We start from the raw sequence: 24,351 nt of genomic DNA, 5'->3' as shown, positions 1-24,351 counted from the left end.
TAAGTACAGGTTTTAAGGCCTCTGCAGTGGCTCTTCCTAGCCAACATTTTAGTAAGTATAGTAGAGGTATCTCTGCAGTAGGGGTAAGAAAACCATGAACATCTGAGGACTGTCTGAAACTGCCTTGACCCTACTCAACTTGGTGCTTTGCAAAACTTAGAAGTGAAACTAAGATTCACTGTGGGTCTATAATATGGCTTGACTGTTCAGTGGGGCATAAGTTGTGAGTCGGTATCCATTCAGAGCTGCATGAACAGGGTTAAACGGTTGCTTCTGAGGAAACACAGGGGATGTGAGCAGAGATAGGTAGACAGTGCTGTGACTGTACATTTTAGTTTAGTGGGCGAATACAGAGATGGCTGCTGCCTATTCTGTCTCTATTATTGAATATAATCTTTTAACATATAAAGAAAAATAGTAGATATTCTGAAAATACTGTAAGAATTTAGAAGTCTTTGAATTTGATTCACTAGAATGATTTCATAAATCAGTTTACATTTGGGTCTGGGGAAACGTACATTGTCCTGGAAAGAGTTATTGGAATACAGACCGACTCGCTGTAGCTAGCTGTTAAGAATTAATCTTTTCCCTTTCAGGTTTGACTTTGGAAGCATGGACAGTCTGTATTAAACAAAATGTTTAACTTCCTCTTAGGAGGGCATACCAGTTCTTATAGCTTGTATAAACACTCTATTTCATGCCAACAGAGTTGTCATAGTTCTACAAAATCCTCCGTTATCATTTTGATGGAAAACAAACAAATCCTAATTCAATTCAACAATTACACATCAGTCCTCTGAGTTATACCCTACATAATGCAGAACATGCACTTTAGAGGAAAACTGGAGCCCGCTAAGATGTGCAGTAAATCATCTGCAGTTTTATGAAAAGGGAAGCCAGGCACGTTAATGGAGTTTGTTTTTATAAACATGAAGTGTTTGGGCATGTTTGATTTTTCAGTTGGGCTGCTCAGCCAAGCTTAGTTAACACCTTGTAAAAAGTGAGTTGCTTCTTATTTCCTTAATGGAAACCAGCGAGAGTTAGAGTTGAGGTCCTGGTATCAGCTGGAGGCCTCCTGCAGCCCCTCTTAAACCTCAGGTTGGATCTAGGATGCAAATCCATCTGGGTACCCGAGCCCAGAAAGTGTGTTTCTCCAGAGAATTTAAACTCTCTCCCCGTCAATCTTAGACAAGTAAACTGTCTAAAAGCAGATCTTTGTTTCGGAATGCCAGGCTGGAAGAAAGAAAGGTTCTATTGATAAGCATTTATATCATCATGATTCTTTGTAACCCAGCGCTGGATCATCATTTTCACAATCCATTTGGCCTTCAGAACATGCCATGTTTCTGCATCTATGTAGATATCACTCTTCTTAGTAATAAAATGTTAACTTAAGGATGTGATAAAACAGGAAGCATGCTGGAGCTTTTACTTGTTCTGGGGCCTTAACAACCCACAGCTGTATCAGCAGCTGGGCATTGAAGGAGCCTGGTCCTAGCCTCGACCAGCATCCTTTTCAACTAGATCAAAAGGAAATAGGCCAGGCAGAAGGCTTTATCATCAAAGCCTATAGAAATCTGTGGGAACCAATATTTCCATTTAGATTGCTTTAGCCTCATCAGACTGAAGGTTTTCCTAGTGGGAATGAGGTTGTTAAATCAACTAATTTAAAAATCTTTTTCCTCCTCACCAATTTATCCTCAACGAGTTTCTCGAAGAAGGGGGATATGGTGTCCCAAAATTGCTCCTGCTCCTCAACATGCCCTGCTCAGTTGTCAGTTTATTCTTTTACCAATTATTTTAAAGGTTGAGTTAATTACTACTAATGATTGCTTCGAAGGCATAGCCCCTGAAAGTAGCTTAACATGCATTTAATAAACTGCAAATGTCTGTGGTTTCAAATGCAGGTCACACTAAAAACAACTACATGAGAGAGTAAATATTTGTGGGGAGTGGAGGAAGCCCCAAGTGAGTAATCCCTGAGAGAACACGTGCTTGTGACATTGGTATGGCCATGTCAAGGACTCCAAAACCATGGGAAAATGGTGGTGCCCTCCTCATGCTAGGCTCTGGAAACCAGTGAAGACTTCCCTCCTGGTCCCAGTGCCAATGTTGATAGTATGTACAGAAAATGTTCACTTTAGCTTTTTCTCCACCACCCCAGGTGTTTACAGCATAAAGACACACCCTACAGAGACTGTTTCTACCAAAATTAGCTAAAGTTGTCTCCTTGATCCAGCTCTAGGCCACAAAACCTCCTCTTTATCTGGATTGAATAACCCCACCTCTCTGATCAACTATATATAAAAATATGCCGAGCTTCTTAGTGCTGAGGTCTTTCCTAGTCTGGGGAGGGCACCCCATCACTCATCTCCAGATTTTGGTGTGTTTGTGTGTTTGTATATGTTTGTCTTTTCTTCATTCTTTCACTGTCCCAGTCAGATCAAGTCCTTGGAGGTAAGCAAGAAAACTGCAAATACTATATGACCCAAAATAATCACACAGAAACTATATTAATTGCAATACTGTTTGGCCAATAGCTTAAGCATATTTTTAGCTAGCTCTTACATCTTAAATTAGACCATTTCTATTATTTTATATTTTACCATGAGGTTCCTGATTTAAAAGTAAGGTTCCTGGGCCTCTGTCTTGTTTGGCAGTTACATGGCATCTCTCTGACTGCCTTCTTTTTCTCCTCTCTCTCTGCTTGGAATTCCCACCTTGCTCTATTCTGTGCTGTCATAGACCCCCCAAAAACTTCTTTATTAACCAGTGGTAATAAAACATATTCACAGCATACAAAGGGGAATCCCACATTACCTCCCCTTTTCTGTCTAAATAAAAAGGAAGATTTTAACTTTAACATAGAAATATTACACAAAACAGTTATCAAGCAAGAATTATAGTTATAATATTTAGTCCCTTTATATTTGGCAAATTAAGGAAAATACTCTAGCATCTATCTTATCATTGTGACCCAAAATAATCACATAGAAACTATATTAATTGCAATACAGTTTGGCCAATAGCTTACACATATTTTTAGCTAGCTCTTATATCTTAAGTTAGCCTATTTCTATTATTTTATATTTTATCATGAGACTCCTGGTTTATGTGTAAGGTTCCAGTGCCTCAGTCTTCTTTGGCAGCTACATGGCATCTCTCTGACTCCGCCTTCTTTTTCTCCTCTCTCTCTGCTTGAAATTCCTGCCTTGCTCTATTCCGTGCTGTCATAGGCCCAAAGCAGCTTTTTTTTATTAACCAGTGGTAAAAAACATATTCACAGCATACAGACAGGAATCCCACATCACTAGAATGAGTTAAATTGAAAATGGCTTCATTGATTTATACAATTGTTTGCCCCTCCCTGTGGTTAAATTAAACTCGCAGCTGTTTTATGGACTCACTGATGTCATAGAAAATGTTGAGTAATACTCTGTGCTTTTTTGTTGTTGTTGTAAACCTGCATGGAATCCATGGCCATCTCAGGTATGTGTGTGTGTACATATACATATAGGTAAATGTATGTGTATATACATATATATTTCATTATAGTCTGTAATAAATTACTATATGAGATATTCTCATAGAGTACCTGTATAGATTTATAATCAGCTCATGGGCACTCTAGGGTTAGCTGCATTTCCACAGTTTTCAGGACAACAGACATTTTCAGCTCTGTTCATTTCAAACTGTTAACTAATTTGACATATAACTTTTAGATTTATCTTCTGGAACCAGTGACTTCAATCACTGCTTCCCCATTTTAAAGTCTCCTATGATTTTTCCAGGCATATTCAATCAACTTCAAAATTCTTACTAATAGCAAGGACCTTCTTATATGGTCGTTCTAAACTACTGACTCTGCTTTTGTCCTCCTAGTTTTAAAAAGCCACTTTTATTTTCTGTCTCTCAGGAAATCTAAGGATGGTCATTAAAAATAAATTTCATTAAATATATAAAACAAATATCACAATACTTGATTTGGGGATGGTATCTTGAAGAGAAAACAAAAAAAAGTCAACCAAAGAAAAGAAAAGTCAAAATATCATTATTAAAAATTTTTGCATCAAAGGACTCTATCAAAAGCATGAAAGGCAACACAGAAAGTGGGATATATATATATATATATATATATATATATATACATATATATATATCAGATACCTAATAGTGAGTTAATACCAAACAACATAAAGAACTCCTACAAGCAGAAAACAACCAAAACAAAGAAAACTGAGGGAAAAATATTCAGGAACTCTCTGGACTCCTCATCTTTTCTGGAAACATCCAACTATTTTAACATTACTTCATTTAATAAAAGTAATTATTGATTTAGTACAATAAGTTACAATTACTTCACACTAATAGCTAACCAGATATTTACAAATGCTAGAAACATTTCTTTAAAAATTCTAGAAGAAGTGAAATAATCAGGAAAACCAAAATATTGCCTAATTATGACATAGCATAGTGCAAGTAAATGTACAATAAGTAATAATTCTCACTTAGCATTTCTTTGTACAAAACTAAAGTTATAGTAATATAATTATTTGTATCTGTGTTGGGATGCACCTGAGTGAGAGCTCACTTCCTCCTTCTACATTGTGGGACCTGAGGATCAAACTCAAGCTTGAGAGCAAATGTTTTCGCTTACTGAACCAGCTTAGCAGCGTGACAAACAATCCTGTAGAAGTATGTATAGTCTCAGTGTGAAACAAAACTGGAGGCTGAGAAGTAACATTTCTACTATTAGGAATTATTATTTCTATTATGCACTATTTGCAAATAGCATACTAATGACTATACTTGATTAAAAGCTAATCATAACGTTTAGAAAAATGCAGTTATGAGACAGCACAGATAAATAAATCAATTTATCAATTTTCCTATGTACTAACAATGATAATCTGCAAAAATATATTTGAAAATATATTTTAAAAAATTATAAAAGGAATAAAAAAACTAGTAATAGAAGCAAGCAACTTTAGCTTTCTAGAAATAACATAATTGGACTATAATAGAGAAATGGAAAAAGCTATTTATGGTTTATGTATACGAGGTACTACTATACAGCACTTTCAAGAGACTTTTAATATAGCTAAGTGACTGGCACTGTAAAGTTAAGTGAAAACTCAGAATTATATCGTTATAATAATTATAGAGTGAGTAGTTGCCACCACGTAGGGAAATTATGCAAACGCAAAGCCCTAAAATTGATTGGCTTGAAAATCAGACAAAATCGGTTGAAGAATAAAAATTTCTCATGGAGAAATAAGATGAATACATTGTCTAAAGGTAAGAAATTTGGGTTTTCATGTTTTCTTTTTTGTTTGTTTTGGAGACAGGATTTCTCTGTGTAGCCCTGGTTGTTGTCTTGGAACTCACTCTGTAGGCCAGGCTGGCCTGGAACTCACAGAGACCCACCTGCCTCTGCCTCCCGGGTCAATGGCATGCACCACCACCACCCAGCTGGTTCACATATTCAGAAAGAGTTTTTGAAGTGGACTGAGGTGAGTTCATGTAGAACCAGCACCCACAGTCACCAGCTTTACTCTTTCTTTCTTTCTTTCTTTCTTTCTTTCTTTCTTTCTTTCTTTCTTTCTTTCTTTCTTTCTTTTCCTTCCTTCCTTCCTTCCTTCCTTCCTTCCTTCCTTCCTTCCCTCTTTCTTTCTTTCCTTTTTTTGTGGTGAATTCTAGGTGGTCTCCACAGAGAGACGTTAAGTTTGAGATGCACACTGAATGAACAGGAAATAGCAAATGCACAACTGAAGGGAAACAACAGGAAGAGGTCACAGGGAGACATATAAAATTAGAAGTTACCAAATACTGGTCAAAGCTAATATGAATCACTTGTGAATGCGAGGACAGAAGAGTGAAATGCAAGACTCTTTCAACAATTTCCCTTTGACCTGATTTTGGCAATTTAATACAGAAATATGAACACCCTTAGTTTCGTATATTTTAATGCTTTTCTATTTCTAAAGTTATGAACTACTTCAGATTCACATTGGAAAGAATACAGAATAATACAGAATATTGTTGAATGATGCCAAAGTTGGTACAACCATTTTAGAAAACAATTTGACATTGTCTAATTTAGTCAAGGCTGTTGCCTCCTCTTCCTCCTTAAAATTTCATTCCCAATTACTTTTTTTTTTATACAATTGAACTTACATTGGATATTCTCACTTTCCAAATGAAAACCTCCCTTTCTTTTAATTGTTATTTTATGGATATATCAGAAAAGAAAGAAAAAAGAAAATGCCATAGAGTGATAAAAAGATGAAGTCCCATGATGTTTCCAACAAGACTTTAAAACAAACTCAGGCTGCCAGCTTTTGAGATGCTGGATGAGATGCTGGTTTTGAGTCAATGGGTTTCTTACTCTGTATTGAGAATTGACTAATACGGGGGGGGGGGTTGTATGTTGTATGACTGTGCCATTGATTACACAGATGGGAAAGAAGGAGCTGCAGAGTCTCTCTGGAGGCTGAAGGGAAATCGAAGTGTCATGACCAACCTTGGTCATCCTTCAGGTTTTTCACTACATCCCAAAGATCACAGCACATCCACATAGCTTACAGCTATCTTAGCTTTGGTTATATCTATTTGGTTTATCTATTGTGTATTGCATGTTCGATGTATGTGCACATGTGTGAAGTTGTATGTGGAGTTCAAAGGGGAACATTGGGTGATTGCTCAACTGTTCTCCAATTTATTTTTCATGACAGGGTCTCTCACTAACCTGAAGCTCATCTGTTCAACTAGGTTGACCAGTCTCAAGGATCCTTCTGTTTTTGCCTCTGCTGGGATTATGAGAGCACACCGCAATGGCCGGCTTTTTATGCAGGTGCAGAGAATATCTGACGCCTAATGGGGTCAGATGAAGACATTGCATCCCCTGGGACTGAAGCTATTGATGGTTAGAGCCACCATATGGGTACTGAGAACTGAACCCAGGTTGTTGTAAGAACAGCAAGTGCTCTTAACTGATGAGCCTTCCCTTCAGCACTATTTTGTAGTTATAAAAAGGTTAGACATATTAATTGTATATAGCATGATATTATGAAATAATAGTCATTGTGGAATCTAGATGATTAACCAGTGTCTTACTTTATGCAGTTATCACTTTTTGTAGTGAGAGCCCACTTTTGTATTTTTCATGAATATACTGTTATAAACTTTAGTCATCTAGTTATGCAATAGACCTCTTGAATTCATCCCGCCTATTGCAATTACATAATCTTTGAACAACATTTCCTGCCTTCTGCTGACAAATGTTCTCCTCTCTACCTCTAGGACTGACATACTAAACTTTATGCTAAGAATCAACAAGCAAGCATTAGTACGATAACCTTCCAAAGAGAAAGTGTTCCAAAGAGAAAGAGAAATTTTGACTCTTTGCAATTTTTCTCTAAACACTGGACAGAAATGGAAATCTCTTGTGACATGCATTCAATAATAAAATCATCTTTCACCTAGACATTACACTTGAGGCATGCCTTCTAAGTGCATGATGTAGAAATGATACCACCTCTGAAGGTGGGGCTATGCCTTAAGTCATTGCTTCAGTTTAAGTAAAGTGTTCTGATTTCCTCCCCCTTCGCTGTGCTTTTTATTTCTGTTTAGCTTCTTCATAAATATACACTTTGTAAAGCCAAGAGTGAGAGAATGCCAGTGTGGCCAGAAAGAATGAAGAGTTCACAAGCTTAGGACAGAAGGGAGTTGCATGAAACTATTAAGCTCAATTAACCACTGAAAAATGAACTAACTTGTTCCAGAGTGATTTTTAATTCTGTCAAATAAAGAGGAACCAGACTGCAGGGTAAACTCTTATTTATTAGTTTTGGTTAATGAGTTTTTCCATAAGCAGAATTTCTTAAATTTTATTGAATCAATAAAGTCACCATTTGGAAATCTGGTCTTTCCCACCAGGGCAGTGCTTTAATGGAGCACACAGCAAACACCCGAGTGCTGTAAAGCGGCTCCGTGGCGGTGAACTGCTCTATGGGGTCTATTACTGGTCTGGCTGACAGCGCTGCAGAAATCTTTCATTTAATTTAATCTCCAGCCCAGGAAATAATACTGAGAACTGACAAATGGGTTTGCATGACATTAAAACACTTGTGCGCCAGGAAGGCAACCGTTCCTTGAGTGAAGAGACGATTTTCACAAGTGGAGAAAATCATCAGAGGCTTTATATCCAGGACGTATAAAGAGTTCCCAAACTACTGGAAAATCAAACAATAAGTGAGTTAATGAATTGCACGGACACTTCTTAAAAGATGAAGTACAAATGGGAAATGAGCATGAAAAATATAGTGGATACTATTAGCCGTTGGGGAGATGCAAATTGAAAATGCATTGAGATGTGGTCTTACCCTAGTCAGAAAGCATGACAAAAAAAAAAAAAAGAAAGAAAGAAAGAAAGAAACAAACAAACAGATGGTAATCACGTAAAGAAAAGGGAATGCTTCTACTCATTGTGGAAATCAGTGTGGGGGTTCCTCAAATAAATGAAAATTAGAGCTGACACGTGACTGAATTAGACCACTTCTGGGTCTGTATTCAAAGGACTCTACATCAGCATAGCACAGAAGTTCTTGTATATCATGTTCATGCAAGCCACAATAACCAAGTTCAGAATCAGCCCCATGGAGCAAGACAATGCGGTTTAACGTTAATATGTAACACTAAGAGTGGGGTTTTAATCAGCTGTAAAGAACACTGAAATGATGCCATTTTCTGGAAAATAGATTCACCTGTAAACCAAATTAAGAAAGGAAGCAAGACTTGAACAAATATTGCATGTTGTCTCACACTTGTGAATCTGAGATTAAAAAAATACATAAAGCAATCCCTCTCCTCTCTCCCTCTCCATATGACAAGAAAGAGAAGAGAAACTGAGAGAAAAAAGATGACAAATGGGAGGGAGAGGAAGGGTAGGGTGTATAGTAGACATGGTCACTAGACAGAAAATATTTGATCGAAAACTATCTTTATGAAGCTAATGTTATGTACAAAGAACACATCTCAACAATACATTTACCCCAGATGAACCTCATGTGAATTTGTTCGCATTTTCAGGGTGATGTATTTTCCTTATAGGTATTGCCAATGAACAGTTATGAGAATTCTTATAAGGGAGTGATGCCTATCACTTCCTTTAGAGAACAGCAACAAATCCTTTCTCCAGCCCTGCCCGGATTGTCTGTGGCTAGCTGTTCATAGTACAGCTATCTCCACTACATCATGATCAAAGGACATATCCTCCCCATGAGTGTCCTGTACACACCTGCCTTTGTTGCTAATGAAGCTCACCAGAGAAGCAAAATCCTTCTCTGGGTCAAAAATGGCACAAAGAATGTACTTGCAGATAACCAGTTAATACTCTTTATTTCTAAAGTTAGGGGTAGGAAAGAAAATTCTTTCACTGTGGCCCCAAGTCTGGGAATTTTTGTTTACATTGTATTTTTTGAAACAGCAAAAAGGAAGAGAAATAATGATAACTTGGAGATGCTTGGCTCACTTTGAAGAGACTGCTTAAGTTGGATATAGCGTCTCTATATCTGACCTCTGTCCATAGTTAGACGATCGAGAGAAATTAGTTTTCAGTCTTATATCCCCTACCGCTCCTCAAACTATTTCCACAGTTCTGCCTCATAAGTGGAAATCCCAGGAGAAGATTCAGGTTTTGTAGGGTCTGGAGCTACTAAAAAGTATATAAAGTATAAAACACTTTTTCAAAATATTTATTTACTTGGGGTGTGTGCTCACCACACATGCCATTCATGGGTGTGGAGGTCAGAAGATAGCTCGCAGAAGTTGGTTCTCACCTTCCACCATGTGGGCTCTGGGGACGGAACACAGGGTGTCAGGCATAGCACAATACAACTCTTCATGCTGAGCCTGACAAGACACCTTAAAGAAAATTAAGAACTGTCTTAATAATTGTCTGTATGCTGTTCTGCTTGAAGAGTAACTCCAGAACAATATAACGTTCTTTTCTTCATACTACAAGAGATAGCTATATTTGGTAGTGTTTTCTCCAGTCTGGTAAGCCTGAAGGGTTTGTGAGAGACTTTCTGAGGGCAGACAGGCTCAGCTGCATGGAGGTAGCACTGCCTTTTGGGTCAGTGATCTCAACTTTCTCATTCTCTTTTTCCAAATTCCAGGTATATACTCTGGAAGCGTATGTAGCCTGTGTTATGTTATGCCTTCATCTGAGAGCCTTGGCTGCTGGTTTCTAACCCTACCCTTGCCAACACAAGCTGGGGCATCCTTAAAAGTAGTCGAGTGCCTCTCTCTTACTCACCTCTGTCTATTACCTTCAGGTTTGGCTCCATCGAGATGAATAGAGAGTTCTATGGTTATTGCACTTTACTGACTCTTTTTAATGTCCCACTGCAAGTGAGCTACAAGGGAAAACAGCTGTTTTCCTGGGAACCCTGTCCTGTTACTTTTTTTCTGAAAAGAATTTTCTTCAATTTCATGCTATAGCACACACTCCTTCATTCTTACTAAAGCAACTTTTTTGCCTTTTAGAGTCGTCTACCAACATTTTCCACTGTTCCTTTTTTAAAATGTAAGAGTGAAAAGAAGACCAAAAACCATCATCCTTTTTTTTTTACTGGAGAGGATACAGCAATATCCACAACCGGATATTAGTTTCTGACGGGTCTATGCCCTTCTTTCCATGAGTAAGAGTTTAATGTTTTGCTCGCGTAAGGGAGAAATGTGTCTGGAGCCATTTTGTTCCCTCTCCATCTCATAATACCAAGGCTTGTACCGTGGTCAGTTTTAAAGCTTGCTTTATAAATTGGTTCTTTCTTCCTGAGACTCAGAGCGGAGCATAACAAAAGGAGAGAATGGGGGTGGGCAGGGAGTAAGCTGTTTAGACTTTTAGATGACAAGCTCAGGTTTGTTTATTTGTCTGTGTGTTTTTCTTTCTTTTTTTTAACTTCCTTTTTTTTTTTTTTTTTTTTTTTTTTTTTTTTTTTTTTTGAGGCAGAGTATTATTGGCTATCCTGGAACTTACTCTGTAGATCAGACTCAAACTCATAGACCTTCCTGTCTCTGCCTCCCAAGTTCTGTGATCGGAGACATATGCCACCACTGTCCAGCTGGACATTCTCAGTTTTAAGATAGCTTTAAGTAGTAGAAAATACAATGACATGTACATACAGCCCCATTACTTGCTGAATGAACTTAAAGGAATAATAACAATGAAAATCAGTAGGCTCTTAAAGAGACAGTTCACATGAAAATTTCATGATGCTCTTCCTGTAGTCTCTGGAGCTAGAATGCAATGGCACCGAGAGGTCAATAAGCTTACTCTGAGAGGTGAGAGCATCCTTAGGGTATGATGTCTCCGGCTTTGCCTGCAGAATATTCTGGTAAAGGTCAAGTTCATAAAATGGAGGCGTAGCAGATATGAAAATAAGCTTCTGAAAATAAATTTCTGTCATACTAAAAGCTAAGCCATTAATTAAAAGTTTAAAGTTTCCTATTTTGTTGTCAAGGGCACTTGAGAGCTCTCTTTCTGCACATGACACTCCCTACCCTTTACATTTCATTGGCTTTATATTGTCAGGAAAACACATACAATTCGTCCTACAATGACCTAGCCTTAAAGAACCAGTCGTCTGTATATTTTGTGATTTTATGAGTTTTCCTCAGAGAACGGACATGTCCACTATCATCAGTACTTTACTTTGAAAGTTACCACCTTTATCCTCCACCTCACTGGCTCTTATTTGTTTTCATATTTTTTTTTGTAGCTGCCTAAAGAAGCCTAAAGCTGCTACTTTACCTATAATATAAAGAACCCTAAAGCTAAGAAAAAATAATCTATCAGATCTTGATTTTTTTTGTGTGTTCTATGTTGATTTCATGTCTCATAGGCTCTGTTTAGTTTCCTTAAGTTGATTTTTGATTTGTGAGCAAAGTTTTAAAAGGCTGAAAAGGGTGAAACCAGTTCAATATTTCAAGCACAACGAAGCATTTCTTTTGTGATTTCGTTTCTCTGCTGTATTAATTTGTGGTTACTCACCTTCTCCTCAGAGATCTCTGGGGGATCCCAAATCTAACTCTCTATGATCTGACAGGAACCCACACATTTCTCCTGATAAATTACATCTCATGTATAATAAAGCAAAATCAGCTTCTTTAGAGTGGGGAAGAAGGCTCCAGGCACCCATGGACTGTGTTTTGGGGTTTTGTTCACACACATCCTGCGGATGCAGATTGCAGCCTATGCGAGTCTGGGAGGGGGAGTGTTGAGTTCCCTCACTGGTCCAAACAATGCCGGAATGTTTTTCCCCTGTCCATTCACTTAAACAATGTGCCATTCTGTACCTCATAAGCACTTAATTTATTCCAACTCTTTGGCCTGACCTGTAATCCCCCTCTCCTTACCCATCTGACCCATCTGTGTTTCATTTCCCACTCATCAGCATCCAAAGCGCTGGGCCCAGGCCCTATTTGGAACCATTAGACAGAGATTGGCACTCTTCCCTCTTCCTGCACCACATCCTCTGCTGGAAAAAAAAAAATGACCATCAGATCAGAGAACAGAACCTGCTTTGTCCCCCGGAACGGGGATCTGGAAGCATTTTCAATCGTTTGCACTCTACACCCACTCAAACGCATTAATGTGATCAGCATTGGGTCTGTTGTGGGCATTTTTTTTCTCCAGCAAATAGCTTGCTAACATTCCAGGCATGTACTTCCCCGAAAACAAGACTGAGACAGGGCCCTGAATATTCAATTGGAAAATCACCAAGAGCAGAAGCTTAGCTTGGCACGGCTGGTGTTGATTCTTAATAAGTGACTTCCTAAAGCTGAGGCATGGGGCTTACAGCGTCAATGACTTGTTTGAAAAATATTTTGTAGGTGCCTCATACCACTGTTTCCTGTGGTATGCGTCATATCGTGAGCTATTCCAAGCCAGCCTGGTTAAGCACACTAACTCCCCCCCCCCCCAAGATTGTGGTGTTTAACTAAAAATGTCTTTATACAAGATGAGCTCATAGCTATTAGTGCTGATGTAGTTTTAACTGCTTGGATACCAACTGCACTTGCTCGAAAATGTGCTGGAAAGGGGTAAACCTGAGCAAAAACATATCTCCCCCTGTCGAACATGGCGGGATGCGGTCTCAGCAGCAGCGTTTCTTCAGCGGAAAGCCGTCCAGTTAAGCACAATGTGTACCTTTCACTTTCGTTAGAAAGACTTACTGTTCTTAATATATTACCAAAGTCAAGGTGCTGAAGACATCTGGAACCCTGGAATAAAATTAACTCTTTCACAGATTCAGGTGTCTTTTTTTTTTTTAAACACTTGCCAAGAAGGAAAGATAAATTCAGAAAACAACCAGATTTTCTCAATTATGTTTCCGAAAGGGAAGCAAAAGGCATCCAACCCAAAGACCTGAAACTGCTGTCCATGAAATTAATGTGAGTGTATACGGGTGGGACTTGTGTGAGGATCAAACAGGACACCGTATGTAAACGACTTCTGACAAACGTTTCTAATTCTAGAGGTGAGGGAAAAGAGCAAATACCACTGAGTGTCATCGGCGTGCCTCACACAGCACCCAACACTTCCTACACTGAAGTTCTTCCCAGAACTTATAACTTAGACATTGTCATTTTTCTTTCACAAGCAAGGAAGGAGAATCTCGGGGAAGATTCAGTAAATTTCATAAAGCAGCAGCGCTGACTAATTACAAAAGCAGGTCCCCCACATAGATCATTGCAACGCGCTGGCGTTTTCTCCGCCTTCTTGCTGCCCAGAGATAAAAGTATTCTCATGTCTGTTAGAGCTACCCTGTCTATTTTGTTCAGAGGGTACGTGTTTGCCCTGGTGTCCTGAGGTAGAAGAGGAGATGAATATAAATCTGTATGAGTCATGTTCTTTCATGCTTTTCTGGAGCGAATACATTACAGGCAGCATCTAGTTTGGGGCTTGTACCCAGTGGGTGCTCACTGGCTATGAACTGATTAGACATTGTCTATGCCATCTCCGAATGATTTGTGTCTCTACAATAGGACCTTTTATAACAGAGAAGAGAGGGACTGATACCCTGGACACTGACTGGGCTGTGTTTGCCTCTTGGGGCAAATAATTTTTGTTGGTGCCAGGAGCGGCTCTGACGTGGCTGCTCTGCCCTTATGTGGCCTGGGGCTTTGAGCTTGGGAGAAAAGCTCCACCCTGGTCTCTGAAGAAGCGAGAATGTACCAAAGTGGACTCAGGGGGAGCCGTGGGGTTTGTGGGAAGAGGTGATCACATGAGTGTCTGTCTCCGGATGATTGGCAAGGAAGATGATATGTGGAGGAGAAGACAGAAGATTCTCTGAGACAATAAGCTACTGAACCAATCCACTGCACAGCACTATAAAAGGGGAGGGGAACTTGGGCTCCCCTACAACTTGAGAAGGCACCCAGTAAGTCTGTATCATGAATTGGAATGGGGAGTTTTTGTTGTGTCGGTCCTTTCCTGTTAGTTCAGAGTTTTGGGTCTGTCAGGTTGTAAGCTACCAAGTAGCTTGGTGACTGTAAACTGTGAGTTTGGTCCCTTTCACCTTGATATGTAGTGTGCTATCTGAAGCAGATACCTATATTCTTGACCAAGATCGGTGTCACAAACCAGTTTCCTTAAAAAACTAACTAACTAAGGATTAATTTATTTTATTTTATGCGTATGAGTGTTTTGCCTGCATGAATGTTTGTGTACTGTGTGTATATCTGGTGACTCTGGACGTCAGTTCAGGATGGCTAGCCTGGAGATTGGTTTATGTGCTTAAGTTGTAAGCAGCTCATATTTTCTACTTGAGACACTTTTAAGTTTCTTTTAAGGGAGTAAAAATCACTTATTATTTTGCCTGGGAGATTTGCCACCACAGGATTGTCACATTGGGTGATAAGCCACATGAATATGTCACTGGCCTAAGAAAATGTTGGCAGCTTTTTTTTTCTTCATTTCTTTCATTCTTGTAGTTAAACTCTCCTTTGGAATTATTTAACAAGAGGGTAACATTAGGATTTAGGAAAATAGATTTCTCTTTCTCCTAATGAGAAACAGATAAACTGGGCACAAGTCAGCTGATGCTCCATGTAAGCCATTTGTAACCTCATCAAGAATTAAACATGTGCACTATTTTTGTGTTGCTGCTATCATTCCTACAAGTGACTCCGCACGTACTCACAACAGAGACTTCCACCCTTTGCAAAGCAGAGGGAAGGGCATGTGCAAGAAAATGTCAGAAGACAAAAATTGAGTGATCCATCATAGTGTTTCCATCAATTTGGAAATATTGGCTAAGAGCAGCTAAAGCCTAAATATATGGCATTCCCCCGGTCTGCGTTTCCCCTGAGCCAGCCCTAAAGCCAGCTTTCACGTTTAGCGTAGACTGAAGTCTACATCCACTGTTGGTCTTAAGTAGGGACTGTGTTTGAGAGAGCAGACTAGAATGCTGGGGTTTTCTCTAAAGATTACGCGCAGCCCTTCAAGTAAAGCTGCGTGAGTCTCATTCCTGAGGCTGTGCACACAGAGTTTCAGGAAACAGCAGGTCTTAATTAGCCCTCTAGTTTATAGTTTCACCTGAAAAAATACGTTTAAAAAATCATATATATTTGGCTGTCGAGATTTTTCAAGTCAATAAATTCTTGCTAATTAATCACATTAACGGTACTCCTTAAAAGTTGAAACAGAATCAGAAAACAAACCAAAATTCCCATAAATATCCTACATAAAGGCCTATTCACAGATCCTTTTTCAGTTTCGAAGGCCTTTACAAGTGTTTTTCCCTTCCTGCCCGGACGCTCATGTGTGTGTGTGTGTGTGTGTGTGTATGTACGCACGTGCGCGCATACACATACACACACACACACACATACCCTATATATCACTCTCCATAGCTGTCACTATCTGTACAAATAGGCAGTTCTGGTGACATATTTTGATACTTCAGGATAATATCCTTGTAAGTACCATAGAGCTTGGTGTTTGTACTTGTGACCATTTTAAGAGATAAGGACTCAAAAACTCTTGACAGCAGAGCCCCTTAAAGTTCTCAGAGTTCCCTCCCCAGAAAGTTACTGTGTCATGGAAGCTAGGATGATCAGCTTGGAAAACAGAAACTGAGGGAATGATGGCTTTCCTCCTGTTTGTTCAGAATTGCTATCTTCCAAAGGACCCTAATTATTGGTGCAAATTTGTTCCTCAAATATTCTGCTTGATGCTTTTATCTGTAACAGCATACAATGTTCCAAAGAAGGATTATTTAAATCTGCTTTAGAAACAAAAGCAAAGAGATCCAAATTCCCACCTTCTCTACGGTGCATGTCCTAAGACTAGAGCTATCAATGGTCATTAAAACAGCACACAGGGGCCTAAGAGATGGCCCAGCAGTTATGAGCACAAGCTGCTCTTGTAGAGGATTCAAGTACAGTTCCTAGCATATGCTGTGAAATAATGCTTTGTACACTGTAAAATTCTGTCACTTGTACTAGTTTAATAAAGCATTGATTGGCCGTAGTCAGACAAGAAGTATAAATGGGGGAAAAAAAAAAAAGAAGTATAAATGGGGCAACCAGACTAAAAGAATTCTGGGAAGAGGAAAGGAGAGACACAGCCAGTCTCCAGCCAAAAGCAGAGAAAGCAAGATAAAAATGCCTCTCTGAGAAAAGGTACCAAGCCACATGGCTAAAAATAGAAAAGAATTATGGGTTAATTTAAGTTGTAAGAGCTAGTTAATAATAAGCCTGAGCTAATAGATCAAACAGTTTATAATTAATAGAAGCCTCTGTGTATTTCTTTGGGACTGAACAGCTGCAGAACCGGGCAGGACAGAAACTTCTGTCTACAAGCATCTGAGTTCTGGAGCTTACAACCCTGTGCTACTCCACTCCAGGTAGATCTGCCTCAGCCTGTAGTTCTCCACCCCATATACATTTTTATTAACAGAAAATAGCTCCCCAAACTTGTAAACCATAGATCCTCAATTTTTTCTTGTTCCTGTTTATCACAATGTTATATTTGAGTCAATGTGTTGTAATTTAAAATTCTTAGCTGAATTTGCCCCCCCACCCCCACCCCAACCATGACAATCTGAGACTGTTTAGAATCTGATTCTGGAGTTTGAACCAGAACTTCAGATGAGAGCATTGCTCATCCTCACCACAGGGACTTCTTGTAGCAGATGGCGATTAACACTGAAACCCACAACTCTTCAACGCATAGAGAAAAAGTGAATACTTATTCCTAAATTAGGTGTTTGTATCATACCCCTCAGTTTGGGCTCATAGAAGGGTAGGCAGAACAATAGTAAGGAGCAAAATGACGGATGGCTTCAAAGACACTATGCTTTCCTGGCATAACAGGGCAACATCCACAAGGCCTGCCCACATCCAGGCCAGACAGAACTCCAGCATGGAGGAGGGGAGGTGGGCAGAATATCCCATAATATCCCATTTCCAGCCAAGGAGCTGGATACTTTATAGCTGCTGGAAGTCAGTCTTCCTCAACTGGAACAGCCACTCCCATGAGCAGTCATCCAACACAATCTGGACTCCAGAGGTTTTGTATTGTGTTCCTGGAGGTGGAAACAGAATAAAGAAGAGAGAAGGAGCTTGTGAAATTAGGTGAGGAAGGAGGCAGGGGACGTTATATGTGGAGTTGGGGGGTAGGGGAATGAATATAACCAAAGTGTGTAAATTTTCAAACGTAGGCATAGTTTTCTGTCCTGTCAGTCAGTCCCCCAATAACCACACGGACTTCTTATTAGTTATAAAAGATTGACTGATAGCTTAGGTTTGTTTCTAATTAGCTCTTTTAACTTAATGAATCCATTTCTATTAATTTACTTTCTGCCTCTTGGTTTGATTACCTCTGTCCTATTTTGTGTATCTGACCTATACCTGTGTCTCCTGGCGACTCCACCCTCCTTCATGCTTACACCCTCCCTATCTGCAAATCCTGCCTAATCTCTTCCTGCCTAGCTATTGGCCTTTTAGTTCTTTATTATACTAATGAGAGCAAGGCATATTCACAGGGTACCAAAAGATTATTCCACAACACTCAAAGAATAAAAAATATTTTAAGAAACCTTAGCTGTTGTCTCTCTTTGTGGTAGTTAACCATGTTTTAACCGTAGATTTCTGAATGTGGGTCATAGTTTAGAAAGGAAAATAGATCAGTTACCCTCAGTTATTAGTTCTGAAAAACAACCAACCAATTTTATATGGTTGAAACATTATAACAACAGCTTCAGGACTGCTTTGCTTATCTGTTTTACAGCATGAAGGAGCAAATTCAGAGCTATTTCTGAAGCCCCTGTTTTTGTGACAGGGTCTCACTTCGTAAGTCAGACTGGCCTTGAATTTCCTATGTATTCCATGTTGAACTGGCAAACCTTCCTATCTTTCCCTACTGAGTTCTGGTTAGAACTCAGTATAGCTAAAGTAAATAGATTTTTGTTTCTACTAATACACTTGTATATTATTATCAAGATGATCTAACTTCAGTTTTACATCTCTGTATGAGAAAATGTCTATAAAAATTTCAGTCCAGTTATAACCCTTTCCACAAATTACAAATAGTTGATTATGACTTATAATATAGTCATAATTAATATAATATATTAAATAATATAGTCACAATAATACATTATTATGTTATATATTATATATAACATATATGTGTTATATATATTATGTAATATAGCTTTTTATGAAATCCCCACCCATGCAGAGATTTTAGGATTAAAGATTTTAATTTGATTTTATAGTATAAGGAAAAGAAAGAAACTGCATTTAATTACAAACACTTGTCTTTGGATATCTTTCATGAATTTGACTCTTCACTGATGACGGTTTTAGTTTCCTTTGACTTTTTGTTGCCTTACCTTCCTAGTATGCCAGGCTATGCACTATAATGTCATCCATTTAAGTTGCGATAAACTGAGATGTTTCCTTGCCTGGTCCCAGCTGAACTGCTAGCTCTTTAACATGAGTAAATCATTATAATTAAGTGCACTGGTTTTTTCTTTTACTTTTTTCTTCTTTCTTTCTTTCTTTCTTTCTTTCTTTCTTTCTTTCTTTCTTTCTTTCTTTCTTTCTTTTCCACCAACCAGCTCATAAATCATGACATGGAGACTTCTTATTAGTTATGCTTGTCCTAGATTAGGGTTACTTCTGGTTATCTCCTTTAACTTACATTAACCTATTTGCCTTCATCTACCTTTTGCCTTGGGACATTTTGCTTTTTTTTTTCCTTCTGTGTATCTTACTTTCACTGTTTTCCATGTCTGTCTGGATGATGGCTGTGCGGTTTCCTGCCCCAGGTATTTCCCTCTCTTTCTCTCCCTTGTTCTCTCCTCCTTCTTCTCTCCTTTCTGAGTCTAGATTTCTATTCCTATTTATTCTCTCTGCTTGTCAGCCCTGCCTATCCCTCTTTGGGCTAGCTATTGGCTTTTCAGCTTTTTATTAGACCAATCAGGTTCCCTAGGCAGGCAAGGTGAAACAACATCACATCTTTACATAATTAAACAAAGTCAGTATAAACAAATGCAACACACCTTTACATAGTTAAAGTATAATCTGCAATATAAGCAAATGTAACACATCTTTGCCTAAAGTAATATTCTACAACAATTAATCTTCTTTAACTTAAAAATTTAGAAAATTCAGTTATTTATTCACTCAGCCATCTTCCAGTGAGTGTCAACCACAGGGAGAAATGTTGGAGCATGTGCTGTTGACACAAAGATGAACAGTGGTCTTTTTCTCCTGAGAGACTGAGAACATTGTGTGAGCAGACTTGTAGGACATGGGAGCAGAGATGAGATCTGCAGACTCATTTTCCTTTACTCATCAATAGGCGTGCTACAACTATTTACCACATAGAGGGTGTCAAGAGAGAAGGCAAGCACCACCAGGAACAGTTCATAGCAGTTCCAAGTAGGAAACTGAGAAAGAAGTTTGGAGAGACGATTCAGTGATTAAGAGCAATGGATATTCTTGTAGAGTGTACCTCTCTGGTGGCACACCACTGTCTGTTGTAGGAGGCTGCTTGTTCATTTCTCACCTGCCCAGACTCCCAAAGTAACCACACAGAAACTGTATTAATTAAATCACTTTTTGGCCAATCACAATAGCATATTGCTATGCTAGCTACCTCTTACATTTAAAATTAACCCATTTCCAGTATTTTATATTTTACTCCAAGAGTCATGACCTACCGGCAAGGTTCTAATCAACACCTTGTGTCTTTCTCCTCTGGTGGCCTCATGGCATTTCCCTGACTCTGCTTTCTTTCTCCCAGCATTCAGTTTAGCCTCCCCCCCCCCCCCCGCCGCCCCGTCAACCTACCTCTATTCGGCCCTGCCAGGCCCAAAGCAGATTTTTTATTAATCAATGGTATTCACAGCATACAGAAGGGAATCCCACATCAGGCTGTCACGCTCATTCTATGGGATTCCATACCCTCTTCTTGCCTATGTGGACACTGCACAGAAATGGTACACATTTCTACATGCGACAAAACATCCACACACATGAAAGTTAATAAAAATAAAAAGAAATATGGCTACTTGGCTGGTGCTGGTCTCGTCTGACTAGCTTGCTAGCGGGGAGGGGAATTGATTTGATTTCAGGAGAATGGCTTTGATGTTGAGTGAGTAGACAAGTTCCTTCTTGTATTAGCTTCATTTAGGAAACTATGACTGCAGTGTTGCAGTCTGGTGGAGGGTTTCTACTTCAGTGGATTCCTTGCTCAAGAATGCTGAATTAATTTAAGAGATTAAAAACAAAACAAAATAAAAAATAAACAACCCCCCCAAAGCAAGCAAACAAACAAAAAAGTGGAAAGAAACTGGGTCATTCTGAATTGTTAGGTTCAGTGTTTATCTCCCCCCCAAATTTATGATCATGGCAGCTGAGAACAAAACAATGTGATGTGGATTATGTGCACACTTTTTCAATAAATATTATGTAAGGTACAGATGCATCTCATTTATAATCTTGCAAAATAGATTTTTATGATATACTCCAGTCTTTCCCTCTCCCAATCGCTCTTTTATTACTTCATTTTATGTTGCAAGATATGAGAGGGTACCGGAGTAAAGCATCGCACCCCTCAACTTTATAGAGGAGAAATCTGAAGTGTAGTGATGTTGAATTGTACCCCTTCAACTAGCAAGTGGAGATAATGGAGCTGGGCTGAAACCTCACAGGCTTTTAAATGCTTTATTTATTTATTTATTTGTTTGTTTATTTATGAGGATCAAATAAAAATAGGCAAACTACAGAGATTTGACTCACTGTATGTCTACTAGCATTTAAAACAAGATGGTGCCAGGTGCTACCAGGTATGTCACCAAGTAACACGGTGAAAAACAAGACTCAATTGCAGATGTATGTTCTACCAAGTTAGAATATCCTTAAAAATGTTTTGATATGTCCAGCTCACCTATGAAATGGACTCTCGGCGAGCCTCTTGTTAACAGACTGTCAAGATTTGTGGCTGGGTTGAAGGAATAGGGTTTTTTTTTTTTTGTTGGATCAAAAACAAAACAAAACCAAAAAAGGCTACTGATATTGACCATACTATTGAAGCAATTTTTCTGCACTTGAAGGATCTTAAATGTGATAGGAGTTTGAGCTTCAGAAAAAATATGTTTAAAAACATATTTGTACTTTTCAGTGTTAAATATTACAAATGATTAAATGGTTGCAGATATCTAAAGAACATAATTTAACCTATACCCACAATTTTTGTAGAACAGTAGAAATAACTTTGCTAAATTAACTAATATTTTGGTCCCTGGTGAAGGTCAGGGCTATCGCTGAGCGCTTCTGCCTTGGGTTAAGCCTCTCATGGAACAAAGGGAGACGCAGCCTACTCCCTTCTGCCAACATGGCTCCGAGTCTGGTCACTTCTGACTTATAATACTTGATTTTAGATCTCTTCTATGTTGTTAAAAGCATATTAGTTATAGTACCTTCTCTTGCTTTCTTGATTGAGGTCTTTGAATATTTTTTTTCTCTGTAATAAAGTTTTGGAGTGATCAGGGTTTTCACCTAAGTCTTCTTTAATTATTCCCTTTGAAACCAGCCTGGTTTTATTCTTTATTTTTAATACATTATGTTTCATGTCATACTTTGTAATTATTTGAGAATAATAACTATAAATAATACTATATTTAGAACTTCTAATAAGTCCAAATTGGTCCAACCATTCCAGGAAACTGAAATTCAGTATTCTCTTTAACATTGAGCAGGAAGAAGGCCTTTGTCCCAGAAATCCCAATTTGTATGTGTAGTGTTTGCAGAGACCTACACAGAACCCTGAAGGGGCACCCATAAGAATATTCCTCTGGCTTGGTGACACATATCACAATTTCAGCACTCGGGAGGTTGATGCCGGAATACCAGGAGTTTATGACTGGTTATGGGTACACAACAAGTCTGAGGCCCATCTAGGCTACATAAAATCCTGTCTCAAAAAAACACACACACATCACACACGACCCACCAAAACAAAACAAGAAAAAGCAGTGATTTAGCATTATAATGTTTATAATAACCAAAGTATTTGATATGTATCAATTTCAGCATTTTACAAAACTCTTCCAAAATCTTTATTATATTTTGTCTTGAACTTATGTGTTATCAGAGAATAGGTTTGTTTTTGAGACAGGGTTTTACTCTGTAGCTTTGTCTGACCAGAAAATTGCTATGTAGACCAGGCTGGCCAACACAGATTTACCTACCACTGCCTCCTGAATGCATGCACCACACCCAGCCGAGAAAAGTTTGCATGGCATGTGTTTTTAGAGGAATACTGGCCTTTGTTTTATAGTTACCCACATGTTTTGCTTAGGGTTTTTGTTGCTGTGAGGAGACACCATGACCACAGGAACTCTTTTATTTTATTTATTTATTTATTTATTTATTTATTTATTTATTTATTTATTTTATTTATTTATTTTTTTTTTTTGAGACAAGGTTTCTCTGTAGCTTTGGTGTCTGTCCCGAAACTAGCTCTTGTAGACCAGGCTGGCCTCAAACTCCCAGAGTTCTGCCTGCCTCTGCCTCCTGAGTGGTGGGATTAAAGGCGTGTGCCACCACTGCGGGGCCCACAGCAACTCTTCTAAAAAAAAATCATTTAATTGAGAGTGGCAGCTTACAGTTCACAGGTTCAGTCCATTATCATCAAGTTAAATAGTATGGCTGTGTGCAGGCAGGCGTGGTGCTGGTTTTGAGAGTCCTACATCTTGCAGACAACAAGAAGTCAACTGAGAAACTGGGTGGTGTCCTGAGCATAGCAAACCTCAAAGCCATCCCCCACAGTGACACACCTCCTCCAATAAGGACATACCCATTCCAACAAAGCCCAAAGATACACCTCCTAATAGTGACACTCCCCACGACATTGTGGAAGCCAATTACATTCAAACCAATACATTGCTCAATTTTTTTTGGGGGGGGGGGTAGAATTTTTTATACATCAATTAGATCAATTTTACATTTTTAAAAAACATATTTAAAATGTTATACTCTATCCATTTGGGTGTGAGTGAGTCTTTTCCTTCTCACTACAGGTAGACAGTATCTCCGTTTGGTGGTCTCTCTCTTCCTGTTCATTCTGTCTGATAATTTAAACATCTAATGTCCTAAGCAATGAGGTCTAGTTTTTAGTGTTCACCCATCTCCCAGATTGAGCTGATTTGGCATCCCCATCCCCCAGATTGATTTGTTTGGGCTTTGGTTTGTTATTGTGGAGTAAGATGACCCTTTTTAGCTTCTATACCTGGTGGTGACAGAGGCCTAAGTAGAGACTGTGGTTCTCCTGAAAATGTTCTTTCTTGGCCAGGCACTCTTAAATTTGTCTACACATTTACTTCTCAGCTTAGGGCTTCTTGGATCATGTAACACACACATATATTGGATTCTTATGGCTATATGTAAGCTGACCTTGGTTACAGGATCTTGGAGACTTTTCTTCTCACTCAGTTCTTTGTGGAAACAAATAACTGGAAAACAGAAACTCCAACTTTATAGTTCGTTTTGCTTTTCAGTGGATTTTTTTTGAATTTACTGTTTTACTCCCCAGATCTTGAGCTCTTATTTCCAAATTCTGTATTTTGCTGGCAAAGGGTCATATCACCAGCACTCCATTTTATTTTTCAACTTCAAGATTCAAAGATTTTCTAAAACTGTTCCCATTGCACTGTTGGTCTTGGGCTGTCTCCCTGGTTGTTGTCTGCTTGAATCCGTGTGTATTTCTTATAATTTTTTGTTAAAATTTACATGTGCTTCTAAGGGTCTGTATTACCACACTTGATT

Source organism: Chionomys nivalis, chromosome 12 (assembly GCF_950005125.1).
Source record: "Chionomys nivalis chromosome 12, mChiNiv1.1, whole genome shotgun sequence".
NCBI classification, from domain to species: domain Eukaryota; kingdom Metazoa; phylum Chordata; class Mammalia; order Rodentia; family Cricetidae; genus Chionomys; species Chionomys nivalis.
Note: the sequence above shows the minus strand (reverse complement) of the source record.